This window comes from Suricata suricatta, chromosome 7 (assembly GCF_006229205.1).
Source record: "Suricata suricatta isolate VVHF042 chromosome 7, meerkat_22Aug2017_6uvM2_HiC, whole genome shotgun sequence".
NCBI lineage: Eukaryota > Metazoa > Chordata > Mammalia > Carnivora > Herpestidae > Suricata > Suricata suricatta.
In genome coordinates, this window is record NC_043706.1 from 136,964,607 (window position 1) to 136,983,025 (window position 18,419).

An 18,419-nucleotide genomic window follows, 5' to 3' on the forward strand; every position below is an offset into this window, starting at 1 on the left:
CCCAATTATAACACGGTTCTATTGGATTAGAGCCCATGCTAAATATCTCACTTTAAACAACTCACCTCTCTAAGGACCCTACCTCCAAATAAGGTTACATCTGGGGTGATGCAACTCAACTAATAACACGTGGGACTCCGGGTTTTGATAGCCGGCCGGTGTTCTAGAGGACTCCATTTATGAAGGCAGCATTCGCATGTTCCATTTAATAGTGCTGGCGCCTTCATGTGCCGGGCTCCAGAAAGCAGACTTCAGACTGGGTAGAGCAGACCAGAGAGATTGCGTTTTCCTGGTCTCTTCAAAGCTTATGCCATTTTCTTGAAAAAGGCTGACCAAAGTAGATAGATTTTCCAAACTGTTATCTGTTGAGCTGTGCTCTACCCCTTCAAATTCCTATACTAAATTCCTAACCCCTAGGACCTCAAAATTGTGATTATATTTGGAGATAGGGTCATTAAAGAGGTAACTAAGTTAAAATGAAGTCATTTGTGTGGACCTAATCCAGTATGACCAGTGTCCTTACAAGAAGAGGAAATTTGGACACAGACACGCACAGAAGTAAGACCATGTAAGACTCGGGGCCAAGGAGGCTGTCTGCAAGCCGATTAAGGAGGCCTCAGGAGAAATCAGCACGGTTGACACTTTGATTTTGGGCTTCTATCCTCCAGAATGGTGAGAAAATAAATTTCAGTTATTTAAGCCACCTTGTCTGTGGATTTTGTTATGGCGTTCCTGACAATCGACACACAAACCGAACTGGCCAACACAGCGATTCTCAAAACCCAGTTCCACTTGATAACTTCTTCCCATGATTCACTTCTTATTAATAACAAGTAACGTTTCCTGAGCACTTGCCTGGTGTGTCGGCACCATGCTGGAGCGCTGTCAGTGTTGTCTTTAATCTGTACAAACCCCTAGACGTAAGGACTATTATGATCTTAATTTCTGTGCAAAAGAAACCCTGAGCATAAGAGAGATCAAGTAACTTGTCTGAGGTTATCCAGTAGGCAGGATACAGAGTCAGGGGTCCCCAAGACCATGCCCTTGGCCTCTGAGCACTCTGTGCCAGCCTGAGGACCATTCTGGAAGGAGGTAGAGCTTCACTGCACCACAGAGGTTACAGGCACAGCTGGACTTCTGCGTGTTTGGCTGATGAAGAGAGTGAACTACCCCTTACAACTACTTCCCCTCATCATAAGAAAACAAAGAGCCTGAGGAAACATCAGCCAGGGGCACCTGGGTGGCTCAGTCGGTTAAGCATCCAACTTTGACTCAGGCTGTGAATTCGCGGTTCTTGAGTTCAAGCCCCGTGTCAGGCTTTGTGCTCACAGCTCAGAGGCTGGAACCTGCTTTGGATTCCCTGATTCCCTCTCTCTCTGCCCCTCCCCTGCTCGCACCCTTTCTCTCGCTCTCAGAAATAAAGTTTTAAAAAATTTCTTAAAAAAACATTGGTGAAAACCTTTACAGACATCTCACCAAAGAAGATACAAGCATGTGAAAAGATAACCTGCATTCTCTGTCATCAGGGAAACACAGACTAAAATAACAAGGAGAACCACTACACGCCTACGAGAGTGGCCAAAATCTAAAACATTGACAACACCAAATGCTGGTGAGGCTCTAGAGTGATAGGAACTCTGGGTCCTTGCTGGTGGGCATGCAAAATGGTCATAACCACTTTGGAAGAGAGCTTGCCAATTTCTTAGAAAACTAAACATACTTTTACCATATGGTTCAGCAATCATATTCCTTGATATTTACCCAAGCGAGCTGAAAATTTATGTTTACATGAAGCCCAATACATGAGCATTAATAGCAGCTTTATTCAAAATTGCCACAATTTGGAAGCAACCAAGATGTCCTTCAGTAGGTGAATGGATCCAGGGGAGCACAACCGGACAATGGAATATTATATAGCACTAAAAAGAATGTAGGGGAAACGTTAAAACATATCACTGAGAGAAGACAATCTGAAAAGGCTACGTACGATATGATTCCAACTACATGACGTTTTGGAAAAGGCAAAACTACAGGGGCAGTAAAAGGATTAGTGGTTGCGCAGGGTTGGAGGCGGGAGCGATGACCGGAGCACAGAGGACTTTTGGAGCAGTGGGACTGCTCCGTGTGGTGCTATAATGGTGGATACATGTCATTATATGTTTATCCAAACCCATAAAAGGTACAACACTAAGAGTGAACCCTGATGTAAACTCTGGACTTTGGATGATGATAATGCGTCGTGTAGGTTCATCCACGGCAACACATGTCCCACTCGGGTGGGGGTCGCTGACCATGGGGGAGGCTGTGCCCCTGTGTGGGCAAAGCGTATACAGGAATTCTCTGGGCATGCACCTCAATTTTTCTGTGAGCCTAAAACTGCTCTAAAAACTAACGTTTTAAAAAAGAAAAAAGTATATCTCCAGCCTCTTGGGTCAGCTTATGACTCTAGATTCTTCTTGGTTCTTGCAGATATCCTCAGCCCTCCATGAACAGTTTTAAGACTATACCAACATTTCAGAGCCTGGATTAAATATTTTTGCCTTTGCTACTATCACAAGCCATTAGGCTCCTATTATTACTGCTCTTAAGCAGAAGAAAGAAGATTGAAAGTAAGTGACAAGTCATCAAATTACAAAGAAACTGGAGGAATATGTCTTTCATGACTAAAGCTGCATGTATTCATATTGATGCCACAGTAGCGTCCCTGTTTACTTGTCTTTTTTTTATACAAGAGAACATTTACAATTAGATGGAGCATAACCTGAGTAAGATATACAGACCTCTCCCTCCTACTCAGGTCATCAGCTGCGATGAGATGTTGAAGACCTGGGGTGCCTGGGTGGCTCAGTTGGGTAAGCGTCTGACTCTTGGTTTCAGTTCAGGTTATGATCTCATAGTCAGTGTTCGAGCCCCACATGGGACTCCGTGCTGGCAGCAGGGAGCCTACCTGGGATTCTTTCTCTCTCCTCCCTCTCCCTCTGCCTGTCCCCTACTCTCACTGTGTCTTTCTCAAATATTGTTAGAGATGCTTTTCTCCTGTTTTTGCTTCTAATTGCTGAACTGCTGGAATTTGCACTTTCTCATTATCAGTGCCCTGCAGATAGCTGAAACCTAGATTGAGAAACGGGCATCCATGCTCTGAGATGCGGGAGCCCTTGTGAAGAGCCAGTGTCCTACCCAGCAGTGTCTGCCATCGCTCAGAGGCATCTGAGATGTCCTGGGGGAAAGCAGGCAAGTGGGATTTCTTCACACCTGGAAGGGTTAAGCGCTGAGTCAATCTATAGCAAATGGCACACCCAGCTTGAGGTCCATGAGGGTGAAGTAATTTATCTGTGAGTCATCACTGAATACACTTTGTTCTATAGAATGTTGATTAGCAACTCACTTCCAAACATTATGTCCAATGGTTCTGTTACACACCATGTTTGGAAGGAGGTAGGGTAGGTTGCTCCTTGTGACTTAGCATTTGGCAGTGAAATGAAGCTGGCATTGGTGAACATGGGTTTTCACCAATGGATCGAAGGTCTGAAGAGGAGCACTGGGTTGCAAAACTCCATTTTCACTCTAAGCAAGAAAGCCAGAGAAGGACCACCCCGGGGGCCTGTGCCAAGGGGCCAAAGAGTGACTCTCCAGGGAAACCGTCAGTATAGAAAACAAAACAAAACAACAAAACAAAACAAAACAAAACAGAAAAGGAACTCAGCCCAACGGTCCTCTTGTTTTATTGTACTGTGGCTTTTTCAGAGGCTCTGACTGTACAATTAAATTCTTAGCTATTTTCAAAACTTCACTGATTGGTCTTTTTAAACCAGAACCTTAAAACTCAGTTCTCCCAACCCCAGATCCTATCAAAAGAGCCCTGAATTTGTCAGTCAGGAGGAATGAGCAGGCAAGAGGGCGAGGTTGTGTGTCTGTGGCTGGAAAAAGGTGTATGAGTTGTTGTTTTGTTGCTAGGCAATAGGCTTTACGTGACAAAAATTCATTCCTTTTCTCTGAAGAACTGGAGTGCTCTTTTTGGTTTCATGAAAGCCGTGCATTTTCTTCCTACAAGAAGTACATGTGGGAGCACCTGGGTGGCTCGGGTCAGGATCTCAGGACTGGGAGTTCCAGCCCCAGGGCAGGGTCTGTGCCAACAGCTCAGGGCCTGGAGCCCGCTTCAGATTCTGTGTCTCCCCTCTCTCTGGCCCTCCCCACCCACACACACTCTCTCTCTCTCTCTCTCTCAAATAAAAACAAACATTAAAAATTAAAAGAAGTACTCGTGGAGTTGGTGCTAACTTGTAGTGACAGCAAATGGCGTTTATGAAGGGGAATGCTAGTCTACGTTTGAATCTTTTGATTTGCTTCTCATTGCCATCTGAGAAATGACTTTCTTAAGGGAGACATGATTCGTTCCTTTTCTCAGCTGATGACGCTTGTTTGGTTTGTCTGGATGTGGTTTGTGGGATTGCCGTTCTGGCCGAGCCTCTAAACTCCCCCAGGGGAGTAGTGAGTGAAGGGCCTCTGAGCTTCTCAGTCGAGAACATGCTCACATTTGGAAACGTTATTGGATTCGATGTTATAATTTCAACCTAGTTAGCTAATCCTGATGCGAACACGTTACAGTATTTTCTATATTTCTTCTTCTTTCATTGATTCCATCCTAATACAGCGCATATCGGTTGTGTACTGGTTACAGTCTAGATAGGGCCCTACATCTTTTGCCTCCTTACAGCCTCAGAGCATCTGACATAGAACTCAGCATGTAGCAGATGCTTACTAAATGCTCATTGAACAGAAGAATGGACGGAAGCACAAAGATTAAGATAGTGTTACATTTTCCAATTACGTGGGTTTCAAATAGATTCAAAACAGACTCTGAAAAGGAAGTGGTGATTGGCATTACAGGTATTATAAAAAGAGGCAAAAATTTAAATACTCTTAGAAAACTGTCCTTCCTCTGTACATAAAAGTCATATGTTTGACATAGAAATAGCAGTCAGAAACTCTTGGATATAGATTTCAAATGCTGATATTCTTTTAATCTTAAGACCATCAAGTTACTTTGGAAAATGGAAAGTATGCAGGCTTCAGACCAGCCCACAGGTTCAGTGTTTTTTCCTCAGGTCACGTATTCTGCCAGAGCAGAGTCACGTCTTTGCTACCACATGACAATGTACTCTGGAAATGCTTCCTGCTAATAGGAAGTGACGTGTTCTGGCCATTCTCTTCTTTTTGATCGTGGATGAGGGGTGCCTGGATTAAGGGTCAGACTCTTGGTCAGCTCAGGTCATGATCTCATGGTTCATGAAATCAAGTCCTATGCTGGGCTCTGTGCTGACAGTGTGGAGCCTGCTTGGGATTCATTCTCTCTCTCTCTCTCTCTCACTCTCTCTCTCTGTTTGCCCCTCCCACACGTTTTTCTCTCTCTCAAAATAAATAAGTAAACTGGGGCACCTGGGTGGCTCAGCCAGTTGGGTGTCTGACTTCGGCTCAGGTCATGATCTCATGGTTCATGGGTTTGAGCCCCGTGTTGGGTTCTGTGCTGACAGCTCAGAGCCTGGAGGCTGCTTCAGGTTCTGTGTCTCCCTCTGTCTCTGGCCTTCCCCCACTTGGGCTTTTTCACTTTCTCTCTCTCAAAAATAAAATAATAAAAAAAATAAAATAAGTAAATGATCTTAAGAAAGAAAAATCTTCGGGTGAACTTTGTCTCCGGTTGAGATTAAAATGTTACCCTTACCCCATCCCGGCCTCACTGGGTTTTGTTCCCAAAGAATAACTGTCAATATTCATCGCGTGCTTACCAGGCGCTAGCTACTCTTCCAAGCTCTTTACAGAATGAATCCCTGAATCCTCCCAACAGTCCTGCGAGGTGGGTGCTAATTATTGTCCTTTTCATAGAAGAAGGAACTGAGGCACGGACAGGTTAAGTCGCTTGCCTTAGGTCTCTGCATCCAGCATGTGGCAGAACGGGACCTGGAACCGACAGGCTAGCCCCTGACCTCACTCTCGACCCTGCTGCGAGCCACCTCTGAAGCAGAGAAGGGGAAAAGCAAGTCCTGACACTCCATGTGTCGCCACGCAGAGGTGGAGTCTCCACCCACACCACACTCTCCTTGGCCTGGTTCTGGGCTGGGCTGGGGCTCCCTCACAAGGCTCAAGGGTCTTGCAAATATGAGTGAACGCAAGTGAGGCGCAGCCCCAGAGCCCCCTGCTCCTTCCGGAGCCTCTGTGGCAGCTCAGCCCAGCGTCCCGGGGCTTGCCTTGAGGCCTAACTCTCCCGACCGGCTCCCTGAAAGCCCTGCAAGGCCCTGACTCCAAACATTCTGCCCGGAGGAGATGCATTTCCCACAAGGGCAGGCCTGGGGCTGCGCCCAAGGAGAGGCATTGACTCCTGGCAGAGAACATTCTGGTGCTCTGGCCCTGCCAAAGGCTGTCAGAACACAGAATGCCCTCTCCTCCAACGGGCTGCGGGGGTCGGGCAGTTACACACATACACACACTCTAGTGCTTTTATATAATAGGTTTGCCTTCCCACATCTCTCCTTTATCAGCAAAACCCTCCAGAAGGTAGGGCCTACCTGCATTCCAAAGACCACACGAATCACTTCCAGCCCTGCTGAAAGGGCCTCCCTCCCAGGATGAATCATAGCAACTGCTGAAGGGCAGTCAGCGCTGGGCCCCGCCCTTCCCACAGGAAGTGAGAAAGAGTAAATACATAGCCCTTCTCTAAGGGCTGGTACACGGTTAAATAGGTGATTTGAAAAAGCGTGAGCTGTTTAAGAGGTAGTGACAGCTCTGGAGACGAACAATGAGACAGGGGACGTGGCAGGAGCCGGGCGGAGACCACAGGATTCCTATAAACTCCTCTATAAACAGGGCTCTGTAATTCCAGAGCCCGCAGGGGGTGGCTCCTTCTGTGACTCAGCGCTGCTGTGCCACCAAGAATGTACCGAGGATTGGGGCAACTGGGACACCTGAGCTGTGGGCCAGAGCCCTAGGAGAGAATGTTCTTGGAGCATTAAAAAAAAAAATCATAGTGTCAATTCTTTCATGAAGCTTCTGGTAGGGCCCTAGAAGCCCCTCCATAAACAAGGCACCTCCAGGACCCAAACCAAGGGCAGGGGGAGGGAGTGTCTGAGAGCCCACTGGAGGCCTTGGGGTAATACCGATGCTTAGGCTGCCATTCACCGGGGCTCACCACGTGATCCCTCTGGGAGCAAGGACCCCAGGTCACTGGTTCTGTCCCCACGATGCAGCTTGGGTAGTCTTCAGTGATGGGGACAAACCAATATTCCACTTCTTATTTCTCCAAAATGACAAAGATGCTACCGGCTCTAGGACCATACAAAACCATTGATAAATGGGAAAGATCATCACTACCAAGAGCCTGGTGCAGGTGGTCACCAGGGCCTTATTAAAAGATGGATTTCAGGTAGGGTCTGAGACTCTGCATTTATCTTGGTTGGTGCCCAGGCTGCCCATAGATCACACTAAAAGAATTGGGGTGCCAGAAAACACGTGGTCCATGGAGATCAACCGTGGGAGAGTCGGGGGGACCTGCAGCGTGAGGTTTGAGACAGATCTTGGTGGTGAGATTGGATGGAGATGAAAGATACCCCAGATCTCCCCTGTAAGTGTGACCAGATGAGTTCCAGGGTGAATGGCAACGGCACCTTGAAGAAGGACCAGGGTCAGCTGGCCAGGAGCCCTTGGGGAAACTGAAGGGTGGGGGCAGTCAGGAGCTTGGAAACTGAACTCTGCTATTCAGTAGCCTGGAGACTAGGCAGGTCTGAAGATGGGGATGGTTATTAAATGAGATGATATATGAAGGGCTTAGTTCAGGGCCTGGCACAGCATAAGTGTCAGCAAATAGATTACTTGTTGATATTATTATTATTAAAAAAAGTTTAATGTTTATTTTTTGAGACAGAGTGGGAGTGGGAGAGGGGTAGTCAGAGAGGGAGACAGAATCTGAAGCAGGCTCCAGGCTCTGAGCTGTCAGCACAGAGCCCGATATGGGGCTCGAACTCATGAACCGTGAGATCACGACCTGAGTCAAAGTTGGACACTTAATTGACAGCCACCCAGGCACCCCTTATTATTAATTTTTTTAATGTTTTGTTTATTTTTGAGAGAGAGAGCGCACACACGCTAGTGGGGGAGGGGCAGAGAGAGAAGGGGACAGAGGATCTGAAACGGGTTCTGTGCTAACAGAGGACAGCCTGATGAACTGGAATTCACTAACTGTAAGATCATGACCTGAGCTGAATGGGACACTGAATGGACTGCGCCATCTGGGCGCCCCAATATTATTACTATTACTGTTGTTGTTATTATTATTATTAAAGTTTAAGCGACTTCTTACTTACCTCTGAGCCTTGGGCCAGCGTATCCTGAACAGACTGCTCCTGGCTGACGCAGGCACTGCCTTCTCCCCACTTGTGTCCCCAGGTTCAGGGGGGCCAGTGATGCTGGAAAGGACAGGAGAAGGGGACCGCTTGACAGGAGACGGAAGGCCTCATGCCCAGGGTCTAGGAAGGACCCAGACTGTCCCTGGCTCTGGGCATAAACAGGGAAAGGATTCAGGGTACTCGGGGACTAATTTATTGGTGAAAAAAAGTGACTCAAAAGCCTGTCATATCATGGAAATATCGCCAAATGGCAGACACAATGTTTTAGCCACCGGCTAGCAGGACACGTTCTAGCCCGAGGTGCCCCAGACTCGGGATGGGGATTCCCTCATCTCAGGTTTCCTGTTGCGGGGCATCCCCAGGGCCCACTGTCCCACGGGGCCCTGACCCTCTGCCACAAGCCAAGGGCTGTGCCGGAGGCAGTTGCGAAGGCTCTGGGGGCAGAGGGGGTGCAGTGTGCCTCCCCCAAATATTTCCTATTGAGAGTTCAAGCAAAAGGTGAACAGAAGGTATCAGGCAATGGCTGGCCCCAGTTAGGCCGGCTTCTGGGAGAGCAACTGGGAATGTTGATAAAAATGTGCAGAGTCTAAACAGCAATGATTTATTTTCCAAAGTCTCTGGCAGTTCTTAATCCTCAACTTTCTTCTCCTCCCCTTCTCTTCAACAGGGCAGGGCAAACCATCTGAAGCCAGTTGGCCACGCTCTGTGTTTTCCTCAGATGGATTTGCACGTGGACCCGTGAAGTTCTCACCTGGCCAGCGGGGCCTCGCGCTACGCCAGCTCTTTGTCTGTTCCTCCAAGGACTGAGCCCACATGCGAAGATGTTCCCCAGTTTTAGAGGTAAAGAGACACAAGGCAGACCATCCTCACAAAGCTGTGAGTCCCCTCTCCTAGGAGGGAGCACCAAGGCTGGCTCTCCTCGCCCCGCCCTCCTGAGGGCCCCCCCACCCCGGGAGACTCCCTCCATGGCTGCAGGCTGACCAAAGTTTACCAGCTGGGAGCCCCTCCCACCCATGGACTTCCGCTTTCCAAGGCAACAATTCAGTTATGTCATCCCATTTACTGCGGGGAGGAAGGCTCCTAGAAGCCCCCCTATCCTTCCCTGGGTCATGTATGCGTTTCGCAGCTGCTTTTATTGGTTTATTTAGGAAATAACCTGGCAGAGGATCCAGTAAATAGATCCTTGTTGATATTTTTATTAACAGCGGAGGGTTATTGAAATAATTTAGTGCCAACTGTATGCCAGGCACAGTGTAAGGGTGCTGGGTCTACAGAGAGGAGCAAACTGTGGCCCCTGCCTCTGGCTGTTTCCAGGCCACTGAGGATGACTGACCAACTGAAGGCCATGAAGGTAGGAACCAGAACAGAGTGCTCAGTGCCCCAGAGGCATGTGAGGAAGTGGCTGAGTCGGCCTCCGGGAGGTGAGAAAATCTCACAGAGTAGGTGACATTTGGGCTGTGCTTTGGTCTGAGGAGGTGACATTTGGGCTGTGCTTTGGTCTGAGGAGGTGACATTTGGGCGATGCTACTAGGATCTAAATGGGCCTTCCCCAGTTCATATGCTAAAATCTCAGCCCCTAAGATAATGGTACCAGGAGGTGGGGCGTGTGAGGGATGTGCAGGTTGAGAGGGCAGAGGCTGGTGAAGGGGACTGGCGCCCTTCGAACAGAGGCCCCAAGGAGCTCCGTCACCTCTTCCACCACGTGAGGACACAGCCGGAGGTGCCGGCTGTGAACCCGGAGGTGGGCTCTCACCGGAACATGACCACGCTGGCCTTGGACCTCCAGCCTCCAGAACTCGGAGAAATAAATGTCTGTTCGCAAGCCACCCAGTCTGCGGTGTTTTGTTACAGCGGCCCAGATGGACGAAGGCAGGCTGCTTCTGAGGGCCGAGTAGAAGTCTGCCACACGGAGAAGAGGGGAGAAGGTGCCAGGCTGTGAGAGCAGGATGTGGCGGCAAACAGGTGGCCACGAAAGCATGTGCCCGCTTCGGGGACAGCAGTCCACTTTGCCTAGAGTGGGGGTGGAACGGGGCTGAGGGCAGGGGAGGCTGGCGAGGACCTAAATGGAAGAGTGGCCTTTGAGGACTGCGGTGTTGCCACTGATGGGACTCTGAGGATGACAGGAGGTGGGTGGCATTGTGATGGATCAGATGAGGACAAGGCTTAGGGGGGTCCCTATCGGGAAGGTCTGCAGTATCTAGAGAAGTCCCTACGTGTGCCCATGTTTGCTACAAGGCCCAGGAGAGGAAACTATTGCCAGAAGTGGTAACTAGGCTAAACGACCCTGGGGGCGCCTGGGTGGCTCAGTTGGTTCAGCAGCAGACTCTTGGTTTTGGCTCAGGTCATGATCTCATGGTTTCCTGGGTTCGAGCCCCACGTCGGGCTCCATGCTGACAATGGAGAGCCTCCTTGGGATTCTCTGTCTCCCTCTCTCTCTCTGCACCACCCCTCTCAAGCTGTCTTTGTGTCTCTCAACATAAATAAGTAAACTTTAAAAAAAACCCAAAATATCAACCTTGTACCATTATCCAGAATGTCTAAACAAATTGTGCTGTAAACCCACAGTTGTTCTCTACAGCCTTATTGTAAGATATCTGTATGTGTGGCCTGGCTCCACATAAGTGGGTTTGCCTGGGGAATACACCCATTGGAACTCGGGTGCTCTCCAGAGCCTGTTCTCCTTCAAAAGTGGGTACAGCCAATACCGAAAGGTGCCTGAAGGGGTAGCCCAAATAAAGCCTTGGATTTATCTCAAGAGAACTGCTTCAATGGAAAGAATGAATGGTTTGCATTCACTGTGCTGCAGATTCTGACTTAGCCACTTGATCTCAAAAGTAATTTTTTGCTGCCAGGCCCAACTTTTCAGAATCCTTTTCTTCAGCGGGGCAGAGACCGGATAAGTAACGCTGAGGATACATAGTGTATTTTGTACCTAGTGCCTCAGGAGTGCCCACTCCAGGTTTAATGAATGAATGGTAGCATATGCGGTAAAAACTTACTACATGCTTGAAGTCCTTGAGTTTTTGTTTATTTTTTTAAGTTTTTTAATGTTTTTTTTCTTTTTTTTTTTTTGAGAGAGAGAGTAGCGGAACACGAGTGGAAGAGGGGCAGAGAGAGAGGGAGACACAGAATCTGAAGACACGCTTCAGGCTCTGAGCTAGCTGTCAGCATAGAGCCCGACATGGGCTCAAACCCACGAACTGTGAGATCGTGTCCTGAGCCAAAGTCGGACACGTAACCTACAGGCCAGTTAATTTGTAGAATGTTCCTCATTTGAATGTGTCTAATGTTTTCTCATAATTAGATTCAAGTTAGGCATTTTTGATAGTAATTTCACAAAAGTGGTTGGTGTCCACACGGCATCCTCCCAGGTGGCACATGATTTTATTTGCTCCAGCATCCATGATATCAATTATTTCTTGACCGCGCCTGCCTCTGGCTACTTGAACAGTTGGAACAGGAGGACAGCAACCCAGGAAGACACCAGTCCTATCTTCACGCTGGCACATGGAGACCTCTACTGCAGGGCCTTTATGGGGTGTAGGAACCTTTAGGGAGAATGAGCTAGAGCCAGAGGAAGAGCTGGGAGCTTGGTTTGAGCCTTGGCCTTGGCCTTTGTTCAGAAGAGTCTGAGGCCCTTGGTGCTGTGGACACCACCATGCTTCCGAGCTTGATGTGGGCCGTGTATGTAAGTTAGCTGAACTTGAGGCTGATGCCTTTTGGGCTTGACCTCTTTGGGCTTTACAAGACCTTGACAGCCTTGGACCATGCACACTCATGGCCTTGACATTGTTGGCCTGCATTTTCCTCTGGCCCTTCTTGTGCTTCCTGGCAAAAAATCTGGGGTCTATGCCACTAACAGATTCATTATCTTTATAGTTCCTTGCACGATGCTTGGAACTGACTGCGTGTAGTGTGGTTCTTGGATTTGGCATGTCTACACTACAGCCCACCAAATGAGGTTAAGTTTGATGATATGATTCAAGTGTATCTGTCGGGTTTTTCCACCATTAACTTATGTGTTTGCTCCTTGTTTTTAATAAGAAGTTATTTGAGACTATGCAAATATCTCATTATTCCTCATCAAACTTTCATTCACTTGGCTTAGCATCCATTGAAGTTTCTTGCTTAAATTATAATGGGGATGGTTACCACAATTCTACCAGAATTGTATCTTTTTATCTACATTTGTGTGCTGGTATGCTACTATAATTTTAAGCTGTTTCTTTTGTCTGTCTGTCTGTCTCTCTCTCTCTCTGTCTCTCAGTATAGAATCCTGGTTTCCTATTTCACTCAATGGGTTTCTTATTTTATTCAATTATGATTCTCTTACTACCATTACATATTTTGACGTTTGAATTGTCCCAGATCCGGCTACTGGGGCCCTATTCAAATTAGCATCCATGTCTTTTTTACTTATCTTTATCCTACTTTGAAAGCTTCACTTTCTAGGCCAACAAAATGTTCCAGGTTCATCTTATACTTTCCCTGAATCAATCCTGGGATCAGAAAGTCCTGGTTGCTTTAAGTAGTGAATGGGCTTTAGAAAACAAGATTTTGGTGGTAGAGATGCTCATTTGGATTGGGGTCCTACTGCGTTAGCTTTCTCCATAGGCAGAAGTAGAAAATATCTGTATAATAATCACACACACACACACACACACACACACACACACACACACACACCTACCAGTACATATTAATATTTCCAATTCCCATGCAATACCACATGGTTCATTCTTGCTTCTCCCCTTTCCACATTTGTAACTCCTCTTTTCAACAGTGAGAAACTTGACTCCTATTATCTTCAATATATTTGCTTATTTGCTCAATCTCTTTGTATGAAGCCAATCCCCTGACTCTGCCAGGCTGCTGACCTGCTCAGCACACCTTTGTGTGGGTCACTGACCCCAAGGGCTTTGGAACTGAATTTTTAAGGAGAGAAGAGCTTTGTTTTATTTTTCGAATGAGAACACAATGGATTGTGTATACTTTATATTTGATGATAAGCAACATCAACAATAGGGAACAGCTTAAAAAGGTGACTTAAAGGACACTTGGTTGGCTTAGTCAGTGGAACAGCTGACTCTTGATCTCGGGTTCAGGCCCTGCGTTCAAGCCCCAGGGTGGGTGTAGACATTACCTAAAAATAAAATATTAAAAAGAAGAAAAAGAAGGTGACTTTAGAAATTTTGATTTTATGTCTTTCGCTTTTCACAAACTCTGTGCCAAACTTTATCTATAGGGATAAAATAGGACGTCCTAATATCACCAAGCCCTGAGATAATTATGTCTTGCTAGTTTAGACATACATTTAAAGAGAAGTTGGTTTTATTTTAACCAGTAGTTTTAGGTGTTTTCAAATTGGACTGTCCAATTTACTACCAGAAACTTTAGTCCTGAACACCTAGCTTGAAATTACTTTAATTGAGTAATTACTTAGAAAAGTACCCTCCCATTGGCAATTGAGTTGTCATGTGGCCAGGTCTAGAATGAATGTCACTGGCTCCCCCTTGGAAACTTCCAATTCTTGGGGTATGCCTAGGAAAACACCAGATAGCAGCTGGACATCAGGCTTTTTCAAAGTCTGCCCATCTGGAGAACTTTTTTTTTTTTACACAACCTATTTCTAGTGTGTGAAGCAGCTCCTTTGTAAGAGGCCTTTCATGTACCTGGTGAAGCTGCCCTATCTGTCTGTTGCCTATCTGTCCATCTATCCATCCACCCCATTAGCCAAGAGTCCCATGGCAATCACTACAATATTTCAGACATGAACTCTGTCTTCTGGAGTGAACTTTGGAAAAGGGCCCCGTGACCAAGGATTGTGTGAACATATCTAATGATTGCTGACTTTAACTAGGGAAGGGTTTATCTTGCATTCCAGGCATTTTTAGGATTCCTGCTCTAAAATGCTATTGTCAGGACCATTCTGCCCAGATCCACCCGATGTGATTTAATTCTTTGGTTTTGCCCTAAATAATTAAGATTCCCCAGGGCCAGGTACATCAAATGGCCAGGAACATTTCTATATTTCATCCTGTTGGATTTTGAGTTGCACAGTCCTTGGACACATGTGCCTCTGAACCTGTCTCATGTGTCTGTTCCATGCTGTGCGTGTCTTGTGCTCGATGGATTCTTTTGGCAGGAAGACTCCAGCCTCCGTCTTACCAATAGCAGTTGTTTTTACGTTGGAATGTGTCCCTTTTGGGGGTGCCTGCGTGGCTCTGTCGGTTAAGTATCTGACTTCAGCTCAGGTCATGATTTCACGGTTCATGAGTTGGAGCCCCCCACCCTCCGTCGGGCTCTGTGCTGACAGTTCAGGGCCCCGAGCCTGCTTCAGATTCTGCGTCTCCCTCTCTCTCTCCTTGTACTCTATCTCTCTCTGTCTCTCAAAAATGAATAAATGTTAAAAACAAGAACAAAAAGAAACTATGTGTTCCTTTAGTGACCGTGGCATTTTGTAGTCCAGCCTTGCTGGCCAAGGCCTTGAACGAGCCATTATAAACTCCCAAGTGCGTGGCAGCAAAAAGCATTGTCACGTATTTCACAGCAAAGTAGCAATGTCTGTAGGTAAGCCTCAAACTTGTAGTTTTTAAACAAAAGGCCAAGTCTAAATGTATTATTTTTTTAGTTTTTAATGTTTATTTAGTTTTGAGAGAGAGAGAGAGAGAAAGAGCACGAACAGGGGGAGGGGCAAAGAGAAGAGGGAGAACCAGAATCCAAAGCAGGCTCCAGTCTCTGAGTGTCTGAGCCACCCCGGGCACCCCTAAATATATTATAATACTGTATGGATTAAATGTGGTAATTAGGTAAACAGCTTCTCCTTTGCTGTCCTGCCTGCTGCTCTCTTTTGGTGTATTCAATAAATTTCTGTCTCCTTTAAAATAAATAAAATAAAATAACATAAAACTGGTAATTATCCACCAGGCTACTGGAGCCTTTTTTTTTTTTTTTTTTTTTTTTACTATTGGAGAATAATGATTGATGTCCAGCAAAATAATTTCCCTAAAAACACCCCCAAAAGTTCACCTGAAGTTGTCACCCTAGGTAAGGCAGAGACAGAGAAACACCTTACCCTGGCAAATGTTTGGGGGAAGAGAACTGGACTTGGATTTGAGTCCTCCACTCCTCTGGCTGTAGACGGCATGGGAAGCCAGTCTGCAGACCGGAGGGGGCGGCTTTCCTGAGAGCTTCCTAACTTCCTCAGGCTCCACACTACCTGCAAAACGGAGAGGTCAGATCCTTTCGTGCGGCTCTCCGGCTGCTGAATTTCTGGCTGCTTTCATCTCTCAACCCCCACATCCGGAGCCCTTGCGCCCCCAATCTCCATGTCCTTGCACACATGCATTCCTCCACGGTAGCAATTAGTTCTCAGCTGTATTATTTGCTTATTCATCTCTTATCCCTTCTGGACTGCACGCCAGCGGTAACAGGTACCATGACCTACTCAGATTTATTTGTGTGCTTGCGATATACACAGAGATCAAGAATTCCCTGTTGAATGACTAAATGAGTGAACGAATGAACGCATGCATGCTTCAAAGGTGCCATTGAACTTGTAGATTCTCATGGACTCAGGTTCTAGGATAGAGGTTGGGTTCACTTGCTCAGCAATAGTAGGAAACACTTCCATTACTGCTACCGCTTGGTTCCTTGGTTTTGTCAACAGAGGATGCTGCATTGGGGCAACGGTAAAGCATTAGGGCATAGACAGGTTTTGAAAAGCAGCCCTTTACTAAAGCAAAAAATAATCTGAGTGGATCACACCTTAAATCACTCTTGTTGGCAATGAGGAGTTAAAAGAATGAATCAGGGGCTTCTAGGTGGCTCAGTGTGTTAAGTGTCCCGCTTTGGCTCAGGTCATGATCTCAGGGTTTGTAAGTTTGAGCCCAGCGTCAGGCTCTGTGCTGACAGCTCAGAGCCTGGAATCTGCTTCGGGTTCTGTGTTTCCCTCTCTCTCAAAAATAAAAGTAAACATTAAAAAAATTTTAAATATAAATAAAGTTAATGATAGTAAAACTGGTCCAAATGTAAAGTACTACCTGACTGTGACATTCAGTATGGTAAATATAGCTCTCCAGAAGAAACAAAAGAGGCATAATCGTCACAGCTATGTACTTTCCTTCTTAAACACTCAGGGAAAGAGACAAGAAAGAGGACTAATATTTTTTAATATCTATATACACCACAAAAGAATCCAGCAACGTCATATACTTCACTTAATCCTTACAGCAAAGTAGGTTACAGATAAGGAAAATGAGTTTCAGAGAAATTGGGAAATTCACACAGCACTAACCAGAGAGGGAGAGTGGTAGTCTGGGGTCATCCCCAGGCCTGTCTGGCTCCTGGGGAGGCCCCACTGTGACTGCTGCATTTGGAACTTCTGTTAGGTAGATCTGGTAGTTGTACAGAGCAAAGTGTAGAAAAGTGTTTGAACGGCATTTCTTCTTTTTCTCCTTCATCTCCTTCTCCTTCTTCTATTATTTTAGAGAGAGAAAGAAAGAGCACAAGTGGGGGAGAGGGGCAGAGGGAAGAGAGAAACAGTCTTAGGCATGGGGCTCAATCCCACAACCCTGGGATCATGACCTGAGCTGAAATCCAGTCAGAAACTCAATTGACAGAGCAACTCAGACAACCCTGAAAGTCATTCTAACCAGTTTGCTTCTTGGTTCCTAACCAACGAAGTGGATCTAAGCAAACCACTTTGTAAACAGTCCGGTCTCCATATTAATGAACACAGTGGAATCCAGAATCTTTTTAAAAAACGTTGTGCTGCAGGTTTCATATGATGTGTTTTTCAGGGAAGTGGAGATTTTTAAGACCCCTGGCACCACTATTTGTCCTTAGTGGAAATCCTTTCTGAAGCCAGCAGCAGTGCACACATCTTACTAAAGATTTATAACACTAACTAATCTCAGTTCAATTTTGTGCCAGCTCAAGACTGGATTTCTGATTAGATACGACAAGGATGAATGAACTACAGAACTTAGTAATTAAGGGCATAAACACTGGAGCCAGACAAACTTGGGTAAGAATCCTGACACTGCCTTTAGACTAACATGTGACTTCAATTAGGTTATTCCATCCCTCTGGGCCTTTGTTTCCTTTTCTGTAAAATGAGTGTAATGATGGTATCGAAGTCAGGGGCGGGTATTTTGTAGGGGTTAAAGGAAACACCTCTGAAGCACCAGCAATGCCTGGCACATTGAAATTCATGACTGACAATTTTTAGTGATGTTGTTCATGTTCATTTGTCACTACGTTATGTTCTTTCTACACCCAACGGCAAAAGATAACCAAGGCTGTGAGCTAAGGAAATCACAGAGCCTTTATGGGCTTTGCAACTCAGAGGTGAAGAAGAAAGGTGATTCTAAGGAGGATCAGAACTCATTAACAGAAACTCTTTCAAGCTTAGTTACCATCCAACAGGGAGTAATGGGTTCGCACGGTCCTTTTGTTTGTATAGTATTACATGGATTTCCTTTCTGTGAGCCACACTTGGCATTTAGTAAGTAACTTTTAACCAAAGAAGCTCAAAACCGGTCACCAAAAATAAACGGAAAAACCCAGAGACTCAGAACTAAGTAATGATTGATGGGACAGCCAGAAAGCAGAAAAGGGCAGACGTGGCTCTGATCACGATATGTGACATGAATACGGTGAAAATGAGATCCTTCTGAGACTTCTAAGAAGTGTTTTGTTCCTCCGGCTTCAGAGACAGATGACAGATGACAGCACTTCGGAAAGAGAAGACGTAAGGCCCAGCGATTGTCAGAGGGAGCACAGAGGCCTCAGAGGGCTGTTTCAGCAAACGGAGAAGGAAGGATGGCAAAGACAGGTCTGCAGATGGGGCTGACAAGCGCTTCTAGACAGCAAACGACACAGGAGCAGCTTCGGGCTGGCATCTGGTACGGTCGTGCTGTTTCCACCATGTGGTTTGTAAGAAGTGTAATGCCATCTGGCAACTCGCTCCCAGAAGCAGCCCTTTCGGCCACACAGCCTCGTTTACTAAAAAATAACGCAACT